The sequence below is a fragment of the Cydia strobilella genome, chromosome 13 (assembly GCF_947568885.1).
Source record: "Cydia strobilella chromosome 13, ilCydStro3.1, whole genome shotgun sequence".
Lineage (NCBI taxonomy): Eukaryota > Metazoa > Arthropoda > Insecta > Lepidoptera > Tortricidae > Cydia > Cydia strobilella.
The window spans coordinates 11,304,130-11,320,267 of NC_086053.1; the positions used below are offsets into that span (position 1 = coordinate 11,304,130).

The following is a 16,138-nucleotide window of genomic DNA, read 5'->3' on the forward strand; positions in this document are numbered from 1 at the left end:
TCGTTGTTTTAAACAAATCTCCTAAACAAAAACGATTACTAACTAACTTTAATAGTAGGTACATAACTTAAGGTCGAGAAATAAAGTATTGCCGGCCAGGGGACCGTTTCTCAAAAGCTTGTAACTTATAATACAAGCTTTTGTTAGAAGGGACTTCCACTTGTATTACAAGCTACAAGCTTTTGAGAAACGGGCCCCTGCTAGTGATTCGTTAAAGCACCTACAACATGATGTTTCGAAGCCTATTTATCAGGAACATAAAGACAGATAGGCTTTATTCTGATTGTAAATCTGGTTACGAATTTAATCTCCATTTGTCAAATAAATACATTTTATAGAACGTTATTACACAAATTGACTAAGTCCCACAGTAAGCTCAATCAGGCTTGTGTTGTGTAAACTTGGACAACGATGTATATATTATATATAGCCGTTTAAGAAGTGTAACACGCTTACGGTAGATCTCGCTAGAGCCTCCCTAATGGCTAATATATGGTGGAAATATTCGCTGCATTGGGTACGGTCTTGGTGGATCAGATGGTAGAGCACTGTAATAGTGATCCAGTGGTTCAAGTCCCACCAAGTCTTCCAAGTCTTTTAATTTATTTCTAAGCTTAATAGCATCGTTCGCAGACGTTTCTGTTTAATACAAAATTAATAATATAGTAATTTTGCAAATTTAAAGTTAGAATGCACAATTCTATATTGGGTCATTTGGACTAGCGTTGAATGCATGTTCCGGCCAGTAACGGAATGAGAAATTAGTTTTGTGAAGCGCGTATAATTCACAAATAGGACGAACATGTGGCGCTTGATTTACAGTGCACATCCTAAATAGGAGTTGGTATGGTATGAAAGGAGAATCAGGGAGTTTCTGGCTAAAGTTAGGAACACCGTCTGTTTTGATGATTCACTGCTCTGTGCGAATAAAAGCATTTCATTGTGTGTATGTGAAGTTTGCGGGCTGCAAAGTAAGTGTGTTTGGTAATAAAAATAATAGGGATTCTTAGACAACAATGTATGGAAGTTTTAAAGGAAAATCAGGGATTTTATATTAACGTTAGGGGTGCACCTATTTGCATTGTTGGTTATCTTCTCTATACCAAATAATAAACATTTTCATGTGTTCATGTCCAAGTTACACTACTGAACTTTCGTTGTAGAGTCAAGTGTAAAAATATGGGTGCATACAACTTACTCAAAATATGTCCCATAGTTCTTAATTCGCTGACATAAGGGCTAGGGGACATATTTTTGAGTATGATGAGTGCACCCATATTTTTACACTTGACTGTACCTACATAATTATGTAGGTATCCTAAACAGGTCATGTGAAATAACAATAATTTTGAAACTGTAATTGCAACGTTGCTGAATTTTCTTACTATGGTTACAAATTAAACAGTTTTCACGTTTAAAGGTCTTACGTACGTATTACAGGTGGATTTTATTGAAGTTACGTGATTTAACATTAAAATTTTAAGGCCACAGAAAACAGCGTCAATTACTATTTTTACTTCATTGTATATGAAATAAAGACCCAGCATAAAAAAAACAAATGCACATTTTTAACACAACAAAAACATCTTGTTTAAACTTAGATACAAAATACTTGTATTTTTTACTTAAGCCATTCTAATATTCAATTACATTAGTGATGTAATATGTACAGGCCAAAAAAAATATTTCTGTATCATTTGTACCTTGTCATAGTGACATCAGTGATCAATATGAAAGCTGCTAGACAGATAAGGTACGAAACGGTACAGAAATCAATTTCCTTGACCGCACTAACTAATACGTCGCGTATACGAAGCTCTCCGAAAGTCCTTATTGCAGTCCTCAATTCATTTCCCACGAACGCCCTCACAAAAGCCATTAATTTCCCATAAGGACTGATCAATTAATCATTTCAAATGCTCTCCAAAACCAATGTCTTGTGGCTAAGTGAAATTCTAACATTTTAATCAATTGGGGTCAGGACGCGATTTAATTACGTAGCTGAATTCAACCCTGCCCTTATTATGTAAGTGCCGTTGCTTTCTGATTCCAATAATTGTTTAATGAAGACTATTACGAGAACAAATAATTCGTAATATTTTGGCTCAGTAAAGATAAATAAGTATTTAGTAAATTAAGTAAAAGAGTTGTTGTTCGACCAATACGATGCCGTGTGCCTCATTATTGTAGTAGTAATGTAGATGGCGCTATTTAATGCGTTTCCTTTTTTGGTTTTATACGAATGTAACGTGTAATTTTACTGCTATTTATGTGCAGATGGGGTTCTTAGACGCAGTGAGCCTAGGTGCCAAATGGATTTATTTAAATAAACCGTATGTACTCTACTGATATTTCTTATTACTACTCTACGGTTGGAATTAAAATTGGAAAGCATTGTGATAAATTGTAACGTCAAGTAAAGGCAATATCGATTGCAATTAGATTTGCATATGTTTGATAAGAGAAAATTAAAAATGTAGGAAATCCAAGGTCCATACTAGCTTTGTTGCCTATATTTCCAAATGCAATACCTAATACTGAAAATCAGTGCTACGCGGTCATATTGTTATGACATGGCTGACGCAGCTTATGCCGAGACCGTTCCTTTTATCACACATGCTAGTTGTTTAATGTTTGTTATTTTTATATATTTTGTAACGTATCATATTTTTTGTGTGAGAATAAATGGTTTTTATTCATATTCAAAATACTTATTATCATGTTAGCACCAATTGAATGCAACAAAGATGGCAATTACATTAACATCCGCTTGATACGGTTCCCAACCCCATTTCCAAGTTAGTGGTTTATTGCCTCCTAGCACCGGCAATGGCTTTAATTAGTAGATACCGATGAAAAACAAATATTAGATTTCCAATTGCAATTTTGATACGACTGCGTCACACGTTATGTTGATTTTGGAAACATAATATTTAGGTCTGATTTATGTTCATTAGTTTCGTCCCTCGGTAAACCGGTTTTGAGTTAGGTGGAAGTATTAATTATGTTTTGGAAACGTTATTGATCTGGTATCAGTGGGGTTTAACATGCTACATAATATTGCACATTTCAAAAATTGGGAAAATTGTTGTTGTTTTTTACAGTATTTACGCACTAGCAAAAGACAACAAACGTGTATTTTTCTTGTTAATTTAAAGATAAGTCTTAAAGGTATCACATAACACATAAGAAGATAGGTAAAACGGGCATTAAATAAAGAAGTAAGTTTTTTTACACTTTTATGTTGCTGGCTGTATGTCCGCTAGAAAGTGGTATTAATTCTTGTCGTAAGATTCTATATACCCATTTAAACGATTATACGGAGTTAACTATGTAAATTAATGTTGTATTTAAAACGCTTCTCACTGCACCCACCTTGACATTTTTCTGTTTGGCCTTATGTTTGACTGGTAGAGAATGCCATGAGGTATTAAGTCCGCCATTTGTACCTTTTAATGTGCAATCAAGTTTAAAATACAATAATAATAAATAATAAATGTGTGTATAAATCTCTTAGTCGTGTAGGATTTATTTCCGATATAGGTACATCGTCGATTCATTTTGAAGTTTTGCACAATAACATGAACAACAGAATTTCAAATAGCGTTTACCACTCGCCTTGTGTGTAAATAGGATTGGTTACAATGTTCACACAGCGTGGTGTTATGTCTCATTTACATAATATTATAATTTAAACTACGTGACAATGCTTCTTCATAGTGAATTCACGACGAATTTCAGCATGTTAATGTAATTAACTCACCTATATTTACAAAAAGCTAATTGGCACCAATACAAAATTAAAACATTAAATTAATCGTTATAATATTAACCGAACACAACTTCGAACGTCGAAAAGTTAATTAACATTTTTGAGTTTTGGAATTTGAATTGCAGACGATGGTTCAAGTAGATACTCCTTCGGAAGGAGTCCTTCCTTTAATTTAATGTGCTATCAAAGTACGACACATCGTTTTATAATTGAAAAAGTTTAGGGGAGGGTAGTGCTGGGGATGAAACGAGATCTTAAGTTGATCCCGAAACCAAAAAATGATGCTATACTGATATATTTTTTACATGTCGTTATTTGTTAGATAATATGATCTTATGATTCTGAAGCTCACTTTATCAGAAAAATGCCTATACTGTAAGCAAAAATTGTTTCTGACGCTTTTAACATACTTGTCCAATTCAGGAATCTAAATACCGTTCATAGTCCTCAATTTTCCTCAGAATATTATCATGAAACGAACGAATGCGTGAAGATTGATGCGATTTAATATTTAATAACCTGTCGACAAAAAAGAAGTCATTCAATATAATATAATAATATAGTTCCATCCATCACCCAGTGACGCGTCGAAAATTAGCTGTAAACCCCTATTATGGCAAGCAAATTGGCTGAATTTTTCACTAAAAATGAAAATAAACTCATATAATTTATAGGTGCACATGTGGACACGCGGTACAGAAACCTTTAATTATACACGGTGGCAAAAAAATAACAGCATTTCCCTTGCCAGAGAGGTTTTGGGATTATACTGAGCAACTTTTACTATGGGACCAACCACGAAATCGCGAAAAAAAAAATACTCTCCCATAAAAAATGGACCAGCCAACAAGTATGAAACAGCCAAATTTTTTTTCGCGAATTTGTGGTTGGTCCCATAGTAAAACTTGCTCAGTATAATCCCAAATACTCCCTGGCAACGGGAATGCACTTATTTTTTAGCCATGCTGTATACTAAATTAGTAGGTATTCGGAGATCGGAAACAATCTTATACAGATTAACCTATACCTACTCAACCGCATATTGCTTTCCATCAGAGAAGGGTCCTTAATCTAATGCTTAAATGCAAAAAACCGGCTTAATTATGTTAGTTGGTATGCTTTATACGAACAAAACTAAAGAATTGGAAGAATGAGTTAATATCAAAAGTATTTAACTCCGATAGGTACCGGAACCAGAGCTTGGCGCAACGCGTAACCCTAATCACGGAATTTAAGGTTTCGCAGATTACTAAACTAACCCGAGTTGGGAGTTCAGTGAGGAGGGCCTTGTTAACTATTGTTGTGTTTAGAGCCCACATTCTGAGAACATTCATTTATTTAAACTAGATTAATGGAAATTGAGCCCATATGGGTTATTTATGCGGCGTGGGATATTTGTAATATTTTTAAATGGTACTTACATACTTTTAGTAAGTGACAAAAACTTTACACTTAGCGTAAATTAGAGCAAAATATTCTCATTGATAAAATGTACATACATACTACTACAATCTTACTTATAGGTACTCATTAAATTATTAAGGGGCCGGACGATATCGCTCTGTCAGTTGTTCGGAACTGTCAAATTTTTATTTTAACAGACAGATCGATATCGTCCGGCGGACTGATAGTCAGTGGGCCCCTTTAGAGGGTGCCCGCTGTATTTTTGTGTCAATAAATTTTAAGTGTGTTAAATTTTAAATTTTATTTCTTTGTAACACGTTTAGTCACAATACAATACAATACAATACAATGCAAAACAATACAATACAATACAATACGTTTATTTGCCGAAAAGCAGGTAGTGTTACAAACAGGTGTTACATACATATAATTAAGTGCTGCATAATGAAATTATTAGGTAGCTACGTACATGCATCTATAATGTAGCGGAGCGCAAAATAAAATAAATCTTATATTTTGTAATGTTACATTACATCCTTATTTGCAGCTGACTAAAATTTAACCAAATTCATCGGTTCTTGATCGTAACATTTGATTTAAGTATCGATATAAATTACGCTAGCAAGCCATAGAAATAAATATGATATTAGAATTCCACCCAGACCGGAAGCTTAATTTAACCAAAAAGCTTTTACAAGCGGGCTATCAAAATATACGATTATTATGAGAGAGCCTTTTTTGTGTTCCGCATAAAATTTTATAGAACCATTGTTACTTTTCGTAATGAACTGAAATTTGATAGAAAGCCAAAAATAAACTAATAAAACAGGGTGAAATTCGAAATATTTTTTAAAGCTTGAAACATTGTACAGTGTACAAACCGGGGCAAACATAAAATAAAAAACGGCCAAGTGCGAGTCAGACTCGCGCAAGAAGGGTTCCGTACCATTACGCATAAAACGACAAAAACTCACGTTTGTTGTATGGGAGCCCCACTTAAATATTTATTTTGTTCTATTTTTAGTAGTTATTTCTTGTTATAGCGGCAACAGAAATACATCGGTGAAAATTTCGATTGTCTAGCTATCACGGTTTATGAGATACATCCTGGTGACAGACAGACAGATAGACGGATAAAGGAGTCTTAGTAATAGGGTCCCGTAACTCGTTGTTACCCTTTGGGTACGGAACCGTAAAAAAACACCAACTGTAGTAAATAAAATATAAAGCTCTTCCTAAGCCTAGCTTGCGAAAGTGATGGAGTACGCCTAACAAAACTTTGCACTGACTTGTACAGAACAAAGTGAAAAAGTGTCATTATACACATCACATTTGCATAGACATTGGAAATTAATGATAACCTTGCCGCACTTTCTCATTGCAAATGTCATGCAGAGTTAGTTTTAGTCCGACTAGCAGGTCATGATAACCATGTTTTGGGCAGTAGCAATTTATCTAACGTGCTGTAAGCTGTAAGACTCCTGTCCTTGGATTAGACGGATCGCTGGTGACAATGGTATGTTTCGCAAAGCATTAATATGCTTAACCGGCAGTTGCAAATCACATCTTAAAAACATTCTTGTTTTGATATTAATTTCTCTACATTTTACCTCCACTGTGTCGATCAAATTAAGATTATACAGGATTGGCCAACTTGGAGGTATACAACTTTCTTTGCCGCCATTTTGTTTTGGCAGTAAATAATGACAGTTTTTGCATGAAAATTACTTTTTGTAGATACGGCAAATTTGTTATGGAGCGTTTTACGACGGAACAACGTGTTTTAATTATTAAAACGTATTACTCAACCCAATCATGTATTGCGGAAACTAAGAAAATTGCGGCCAATTTTTGGTAAAAATCACTTATCATCGCGGCTAACAATAGCTCCTGATTTCTGTGGGGCTATCTAAAGAGACATGTCTATGCTAACAGGCCAATGAACCTTCAGCAATTAAAACAAAATATTCGAGCCACAGTCACTGAGATAACGCAGGAAATATGTGAAAATGCGACGAAAATCACATCTGCCATGCTGCTGGAGGTGGACATTTGTCTGACATTATTTTCCATGTTTACGAGTAACTGTCGGCCCTAAATACTATATTTAACAAGGAATACTTAATATTTTTTATATTTCACAGAATAAAATTACAAAACTAAAGTGTATACCTGTTATTTGGCCACCCTGTACTTACTTACTTTTGAAATTGGAATTCGACTTCAAGTTTAAAAGTTATATAGTATTTACCTATTGTAGATTGCCACTGGAATATGTACGTCAAAGGTGAAATTCCTCGACTAAAGCCGCAAACCTCCTAACTCCCATTGAAGGATATAGGCGATATTGCGACTTTAACTAATGGCCTAAAAACAAGTTTATTTAGTGCATTTTTAGGGTTTCGACTGATGAATATGATAAGTAATAACAATGGATTAAATGAATATGAATATCTAAGGTCGTACACCTCAGCCAAACATACGTTACGTTTTTGCATTTTTTGGGCACCTGCAATCCTCGGTGGTGTCACATGCGCGTTATCGACATTTAAGAAACCTGTAAAACCTTTTTTGAAGAACTCCATATTACAATATCAAGGGACAACCCCGACAGGGTCTTCATTCCACAGCGGAAGCGTTCGCGGATGGAAATTCCTCTGAAACCGCACAGTGCGTGACCATTTAGATTCCTGGGTGTAAGGATGAACGCCTTGCCGAGGGCGAGCGGTGCGGTGGTAGTAAGCGGTCTTAGGCATTATATTAAACAATTCTTTAGAGCACAACCCGTTATACCAGTAACTTAAAACAAGCGGTACATTTTATCGATTTTATGAAATTAAACCCATAAAATTCGGTAGCGTAGTAGAGCTTGATCGGTGTTGGAGAATCTCGGATTCGAATAATCGGCATCATTTCGTGAAAAAAAATAATTTTTATATTCATTTAAAATATAGCTGTTTGTTGTTTTTAACAGACAAATCTGCAAAGTATATACAAACATAATTAATTTTCAGTCGAAATATTGGTTTTGAAGACTGTCACTATAAAATCAGGCTAATATGGATAGTACCTATGCATGCTCTGTTTTTTTTTTTAATTAGTTTTATTACTCTTTGTCATAAGTTTATGTGTGACTTTTTGCCATAAGTGTATATTTCACTGTACAGTCAGAAAATTTGTAGTATTAAAAATAGAATACATCATGCTATGGCCAATTAAGTATCGTTTACTTTGTCAGCCTGCGATGATGCGTAAATTTTGCTACTAATTAGCGTCAAGAGTAAACATAAAACGACTCGTATGCTACTCGTACAATAATGAGAAGGCTTACCTTTGATGGTTGTTTGCCAACTGTAGCTTCGCTAAACAACGGCCTAATACAGACGTATTTGTGTGATTATCCACTAAGCATTGTTATGTTTCACTTAATTATGTAAATGTACACAATATTATATGTTTATAACACATGTACCAGTATTGTATGTTACATTAACACATATTTTGTTTTTCAAACACCATATTTTATGTGTAATTTGGGTTAGCTTTTTTTCATAAATGTTCAATTTATATAAACATTAATTTTTGACTTTATATTGATTTAAGTACTTTTTTACAATTTATTTTAATTATATAAATTCATCACTTACACAGACTACCTACCTATATTCTTAAACTTTTACAAAGTTTATATTTACACCCACAAGTACTATAAGAACACATTATTTATTTACATACACCGTTCACTCAAAATTCAAAACTTAACTTAATTTTTAATAACCTCTGAATTTTAACTTTCAGCATTAAATCCGTTACACAACTAGTTTTCAAACTCAAAATCCGTTACCGGTTTGAACAGACACGGCTTTCCATGGGAGGAGCGTTCCAAGCCGCGGTCTCCGTGCGACTGACGGATGGTATCAACGCCGGGCCATGAACAATGCTGCGTGGTGATGTACTGAAAACTGGAATGCGTTTTTCACCCTGCATCGGGAATTGTAACGACTTTTCTGTAAGTGAGATTCTAGGGCAGATCTTTTTTTAATACTACGTCGGTGGCAAACAAGCATACGGCCCGCCTGATGTTAAGCGGTCATCGTAGCCTATGGACGCCTGCAACTCCAGAGGTGTTACATACGCGTTGCGGATCCTAACACCCCGCACCCTTGTTGAGCTCTGGCAAACTTATTCACCGGCAGGAACGCAACACTATTCATATACACACTTCCCCAGTTAGGCTCGCCTCTTAGATCTGTTAAGAATTCGGTCTTGGCATCAGTTTCAGTCTCGTATTTTGCAGTTAACCCATAAGCGATGGTAGCATAGACTTTCAAACCGGAGGTTTCGAACTCCAGCTCGTACCAATGATTTTTTTAGTTATTAAATATTGTACGAAATATCATTTCATGATTCATAATTATGGTGAAGATGCCTCATCTTTACGGTGAAATTACGACACATAAGAATGAGAAAGATATATTCAGAAAATATCACTAGCCACATCATTTGGGTTGATTTCAACCAGCAACTAGGTTATACTCCAAGTTTGAATGGAATAAGGCATGTGAATATCCATCAAGCCACACAAAAAAGTAGCGTCAGCACATTTTTCAAAAGCTTAAATTCTCCATTACTTTTATGAGCTTTATACTCATGACTCTGCAAAGGTACGGAATATTAATGTGACAGTAAATAGGGAGTTACGCGGTTTTATAATGAAGAATATAAGTTGGAACACAAATACAAACCAATTTGAACCTTGAGAGACTGGTTAGTTAGGCAAAAATTTGCACAAATCCTATTTTGAATTGTTTAATTTTTTTATATTCCGGGCAAGCGACTTCTTTGTTTGCTTTATTATGCCGATGCCGTCTAGTCCAATTGTTTTTGTTTTTCCATTTTGAAGGGTACCGCCCTCCGGAAAAGGGACAGAATAAGCCCTAATGACGATAATACGATACAAATGCGACCGCAGGTAAATGATAAGTTTCCTTTTCTAACTTTTATTGAATTGAAGAAAAATGGTAGACAAGTACTGCACTATGTACAGCACAGCAAACTGCAAAATTGCATGGTAATTTAGGTATAAAGTGGTCATTGTATATTTGCGGCTGGGTGTGCAACAGATTACAAGAAAGTAACAAAAACTCGACGTGCGCATGTCGAGTGCTCATTCACGCATGCATGCATGCATGCGTGAATTTTAAATTGTTGCACCTTTGGCCTGCACATTTCGCTTTGATAATTTTCATAGCTAATAACACTCCCTTTTTGTTGTGGTTTTAATAAATATTCTGGTTATTTTAGATCACTTGCTTACCGTACTTTTCAGTCGTGCATGAATGGCTTCAGAATCTTCTTTGAATAATGAAATAAAAAAAACAACGGTAGACGAAGATAGAAGTTGCATGTCTGTCTGAATATAATGAGACGTGTACGAAAGAAAAACTTATCATAATAGTCATAATATGCAATAAAGTTTTCCTGAGTAAAACTATTATTTTTTTAGGTTTTATCACTTTTCTTGTACGAATATTAATCGTAGAAACTTATATACTAAACTAATCATACTAAATTTAAGTGTATATTTTATACGCACCTATATTATTGTGCGTTATGATTTAAGATACTAAAGCACTAAACGAGAGTCTTTTAAAAAACGGAATATGGAATTTACGATTATGAATTTATAAATATGGAAAAATACTTAATTTCTACCAAGCCATTGTACATTTCTTTCAGAATGGTCACAACGATAACATAAAATTGGTCGCAAAACAAAGCAAAAAAACTGTCCATATTTGAAATTTGTAAACTTTGAGAGATTAGGGACCTCTCTTGAAAGTTATTGAGATTGAGTTGAGACTCGAGTCTCCTGTCCTCGGATTTATGGACACCCTCGACCGTGGAAATGGTACCGCCGGGACAAAATGATCAACGGCGCCTCAGGACAAAGGACTGCAATCACAATGGATATGACTATAGCGGGTAGACATGGTCACCCTATTAATTTTTATATTCGCTAATGTGTTTGCAGACAACAGGTTTTTAAAGCCTCAGCAAACCCATGAATTTCAAGCGTCCATTAAGCTACAATGTGCAGTTAAGGCAATCAACTACATTGACACAACGCCACGAATGTTAATTTAATATTTTGCGTAATGTAGACTGCTTAGCTTGTATGCCATAAAGTTTCAGATAATAATATGTCTAGTTAGGTACTTAGGGTACTTTTTTAATTTTAGGTTAGCTGAAATAAGTTCGCCTTTGTACTTTCAAATGTAAATAATATATCTGCTGTTATTATAATTGTTTCGTACAGCAAAGTGTATACTTACTTACACCAGCCCGTTTAATACATTTATTAATGCAAGATGATTAATCTTACTGTTAGTTTTCACTTAGGTAAAATCACGCATCTGAAAGGTAGGTATATACAATCACGCATCTAAAGCGCGCCGACTGTTTTATGCGATTTAACGCATGCGATCAACGAAATGTAGGAAAAATTACAATGCGCTTACTACTGCGTTTACTACGTAAAACAATGTATTGTATTAGATTACCTGATGTAAAATGGTGTGTAGCAAACGCATCGTGCTTTAAAGGTATAAAGGTTTGTGGCGCGTGTCCAATTCACCCGCAGGCACTAACAGTAGCCTGTCATTTTGTAGCGGTAGTGCCCTAAAGGCACAAACCGTATGTCCGTTAACCTTAGAACTGACTTGTACATGTATGTACCGTCAATTGCTATTCCCCTCGGTTACCGAGCGCGGCGACTAGTAAAGAGTAAATTGTGCCAAATCTAAAGAAAATATAACCTCATTATATTCCGTTTCAAAATAAATTAAAAGAAAATGTTTATTTAAACAGAAACGATATTTAACTTTTTCTTTAGTGAAATTTATAAGCACAACGACAATTTAAATGTTCGATCACGAATTATTGTAACTACCTATGTCAACACTGCTCAAAAACTTATTAAATGACCTTAATCTTTTAATTTCATATAGGTAGGTTCTTCTTAAAAGCATTGATGAAACGAAGTCTAATGAGCGCGGGAAAGCTATTATAAATATTATAAAAAAGGAAAATGCCTCACCTAATACGCTGTTGAATAAGCTATGGCAGATGCCCATGCTGAACGATAACAAAGGTAGTGTGGTGGACATATTATGGCCTTACGGATGTTGAGATCACGATATATTGGTTCTTTAAGAACGCTCGTACGCGCCTTTACAATCAGTGGGAATGTTGGCCAGCCACAGTGGGCTTTGTTTCTACAATTAAATTTGCAATGTAAATTCTTGGAACAGGTAGGTATAGTTAAGGGATTTAGTAAGATATTCGCAATGTATTAAGGTCGAAAATTATATTTCAGTTATAGTATTGAAATGTCAATACGTATTATTTGTCACTTCAAATTACAGATAACCTCTTTGCGAAAAGTTATAATTTGCTTCTCTAATTACGGGCATCTTGTCAGTCTTGTGGGAAGTCAGACGGTCGTTCTTATGGAACTTTCAATAGGAGTCGCAGAGAAGATATTATTGTTTGTCCTTGTCTTTGTCTCACTAAAATGTCCTAATAAGCGTCACGTCAAAACCAATATATCTACTATTGATGTTCCCCCCCCGCATAAGGGGCCCACTGACTATCAGTCCGCCGGACGATATCGGCCTGTCAGTTGTTCGGAACTGTCAAATTTTTGTTCTAACCGACAGGCCGATATCGTCCGGCGGACTGATAGTCAGTGGGCCCCTTTACCACCCTACCGGATCCTGATGGGTAACAGTGTACCCAGCCAAATTACATAGGTTGTTTTTGGTATGTTGTCAGGAATGTAAAGACGTGTTTTTAATTTCGTCACGTTGCGTATGTTCTGTCTCTCACGGGGGCACGCGTATGTCCCATCTATAAAAAATAGTTCAGTTCACCATGTAAACGTATTTAATGTTGCCTAGTTACTAACATAAAACAATACATGCGATATGTCAAAACAACGTCGTGCTCTAGATAGCTCTAAAGGTTAAGTTTGCTGTACGATATTGAACCTAAGGTGGGTTGGAAAATTCCTTGACTGTACTCGTAATAAAGACGAACAACAGTCCAAAAATGAAAAGGGATTTAAATGAAAACAAATTGTTATTAAGCTTAGAATAAATTTAAAAGTAGAAAAAATAAGCTTAATAGCATCGTTCGCTGACGTTTCTGCTTGTTAAAAATTAATATTTTAAATTAATTAAAAAAAAAAACCTAAATATAACTGCAAATTTCATAGGAAACGTTTGAAATAAATATTAAATATTTCCAAAAATGTGCTCCGATCAAAATACCTAAATTAATAAATAAGTACCTCCAACAATGTGACTATTTTACTTATTTAGGTTTGGTTTATGTTTTACCTCATAAAATGCTAGGAAGCATCATAATATTCATAATATAAAAATACTAATTTACATACATAAACTTCCTTAGTATATTACTACGAAAACTGTTCAAAAACATGCCAGCATAATTTGCCGCCTGAGGCGAGTTTAGCGCATACTTTAATAGGTATGCATGATGTTCTGGGTTTTATAAAATATAGCTAAGTACACTACTTCATAGCTTAGAGATAAGCCAGGTTTAACTAACAACCGGTAGACGAAAACATTACCCGTAGAATAGTACAAAGATATGTTAGATGCAACTAATGCAACCACATATGTACAGCAAAAAACGCAGCCTGCGAAGACCAATAACAAGCAAGACTGAGACAATTCGTTTAGGGAAACCGGAAATATAAAATTAAGTAGCTTTCTGTTTTTCGTCTTCATTGTATTCCAATTTCAAAAATGGCAAATTTTTCATTCGCCGAAGTGCATTTTGTGTGTACACCATATAAAGAAAGAAAAGAAAGAAAATACATTTATTTGACGCCACAACATAGTACATAAAAAAAAGAAAAGCATGCAGACAAAAAAACATTTGGACGCCAAAAAGGATCCCCACTCAGCATAGTGCCATATCAATAACTTACATAAATGAGGTTTTAAAGAGAGCCTACTGAATACTGATACATTACGGCTATGAGTCTTGATGTTCAGCTATTTATTTTGTTATGAGGGCATTCTTGGTTAATAGCGGCTATACTGACGATGTGGGTATGTAGAATCAGGGAAGGAAATTTAAGGGGTTGAATGAATATAATAATTTACTAGAAAGTATTATCTGGAACTAACACACATGCGCATAGAGTTCGCATAGAGCATAGAATTGGAGTTTAGATTAAATAATCTAAAAGTAAAAAATAGCTTTAAAATACGAGTAAAGCCTTAATACCAGTTGTAGCGTCTAATGGGAGATTTATTATTCCCGAGAAAACGCGCCTGTATTTCCTTTTCCAGGAATTACCCAAGCCTGAGTGGCTTTATATAAATTCTTCCGTAATAAAGTGCATTTAATAATGAAAATAATTTCATGGCGCATGACCAAACTTTTGAAAATCTTATCTTGATATTTACCTGGTGTTATGTTATTGCATCTCACTCTCACCAGCCAATTCAACGTGCACCTGATATCAAAACGATAATTGAATTACATTGGAATCATATCAGTTAACTGTCATTCGCGCGTTCGTTTCGCTCGGACTTGTCCGTACAAGTAGGTACCAGTGCGAGCGAAACACCCGCGCGAATGACAGCCAATTGATATGATTCCGATATGATTCACATATCGGTTTGATGTCAGGAGCACGTTCGAATTAGCCTGTAACTCGCATTATATAATGGTGCAAGCAAGATGCTCTGCGAGTAATGTCAAATCAGTATCAAATTAAGGTAGGACTTTTAAAGTCGGAATGCCGCTCCAAGAAGCAAACTTATATTATTATTTTCACGAGATGTAGAGAATAATAGACTGAAACTGACGGGCATTGGAACGCGCCATCTGTTATCAACATCCAGCACATATATCATTCAGAATCCCATTTTAAAAGTATTTCTATTCCGCAATTGGATTTCGCCAATCTTACGGGAATTACCTCGTTATATCGGATTCCTTTTATAAAATGTGTGAAATATTAGGAAGATATTGGCGGTGTGGATGAAAAGGTTATTATTACCTACTATACTATAGGTATTTTTATATCAGGCGAGGTTGACCATGATCAAGCAGATTAATAGTGTTTCCTAATTCTATCGATCGAACACTGCAATTTGTGTAACAATTCAGTATTGTCGTTAGTTGAAATTTCAAACTAGTCAGAGCACCTACATACAATAAGTTGCCTTAAGTTAGTTTTACAGATGCAAACCGATACATTTAATTGATTTATTACAATTATTTGTAAATAATTTAACTAAACTACAGTGACTAAGATACAAGTCAAACATTATGCAACACTTTAACACTCAACCACGTCTTACACCACAAGGGCGACAATGTAGCTTTCTACAGTAAAATGTACTATTGCCGTTATCACTGCAGTGTCGGGTGGGTTAGTGTGGATAGGTTTTCTACTTTATAGACTCTATTTGTTTTTATCGTCCCAAGATATTGGAAACATATTTTCTCATTGCTCGTTTGTTTGCAAACGAAACGTGAAATGTGTTTTGAAATCAGAGTTCTTTGTTATGTAACTTTGCAGTAAAAATTTAGAAATTTGTTGATCAATGTTTATAATATTGTCAATATGTAGCATGAAATATCCGTTTCCCTGTATTCGCATGCACTTGTACAATTATACGTAAGGCATACGAATAGAGGATGTTACCAGAGGTTTTTTTTTCGGAATCTAGACACGGCAGCGTGTCCCGCCAAGTTCACAGAAAAAGGAACTGGCGACGCAGCAACCGTGTGTAATATTACACGAACCATTTCGAGCTAGTATTTGAGCCCTTCACAACTTAAAACCTATTTAACCTACACACATGAAATTTGGCACATTTATTCAAGTCCCTTAGCTTGTCTAAAATTTCACAA

General features: G+C 35.1%; 1 protein-coding gene across 4 annotated transcripts in view; it reads right to left on the reverse strand.

Moving 5' to 3' along the window:
* LOC134746625 (serine-rich adhesin for platelets) overlaps window positions 1–16,138 on the reverse strand; it is a 306,716-nt gene that overhangs the window by 150,978 nt on the left and 139,600 nt on the right. The window contains exon 1 of one of the 4 annotated variants that reach the window (XM_063681061.1): window positions 8,508–8,613. The exons of the other annotated variants lie outside the window; for them this stretch is intronic. The gene's annotated coding sequence lies outside the window, so the exon portion shown is untranslated. Of the gene's footprint in view, window positions 1–8,507; window positions 8,614–16,138 lie in introns of those variants that run through there. 4 annotated transcript variants of the gene reach the window in all.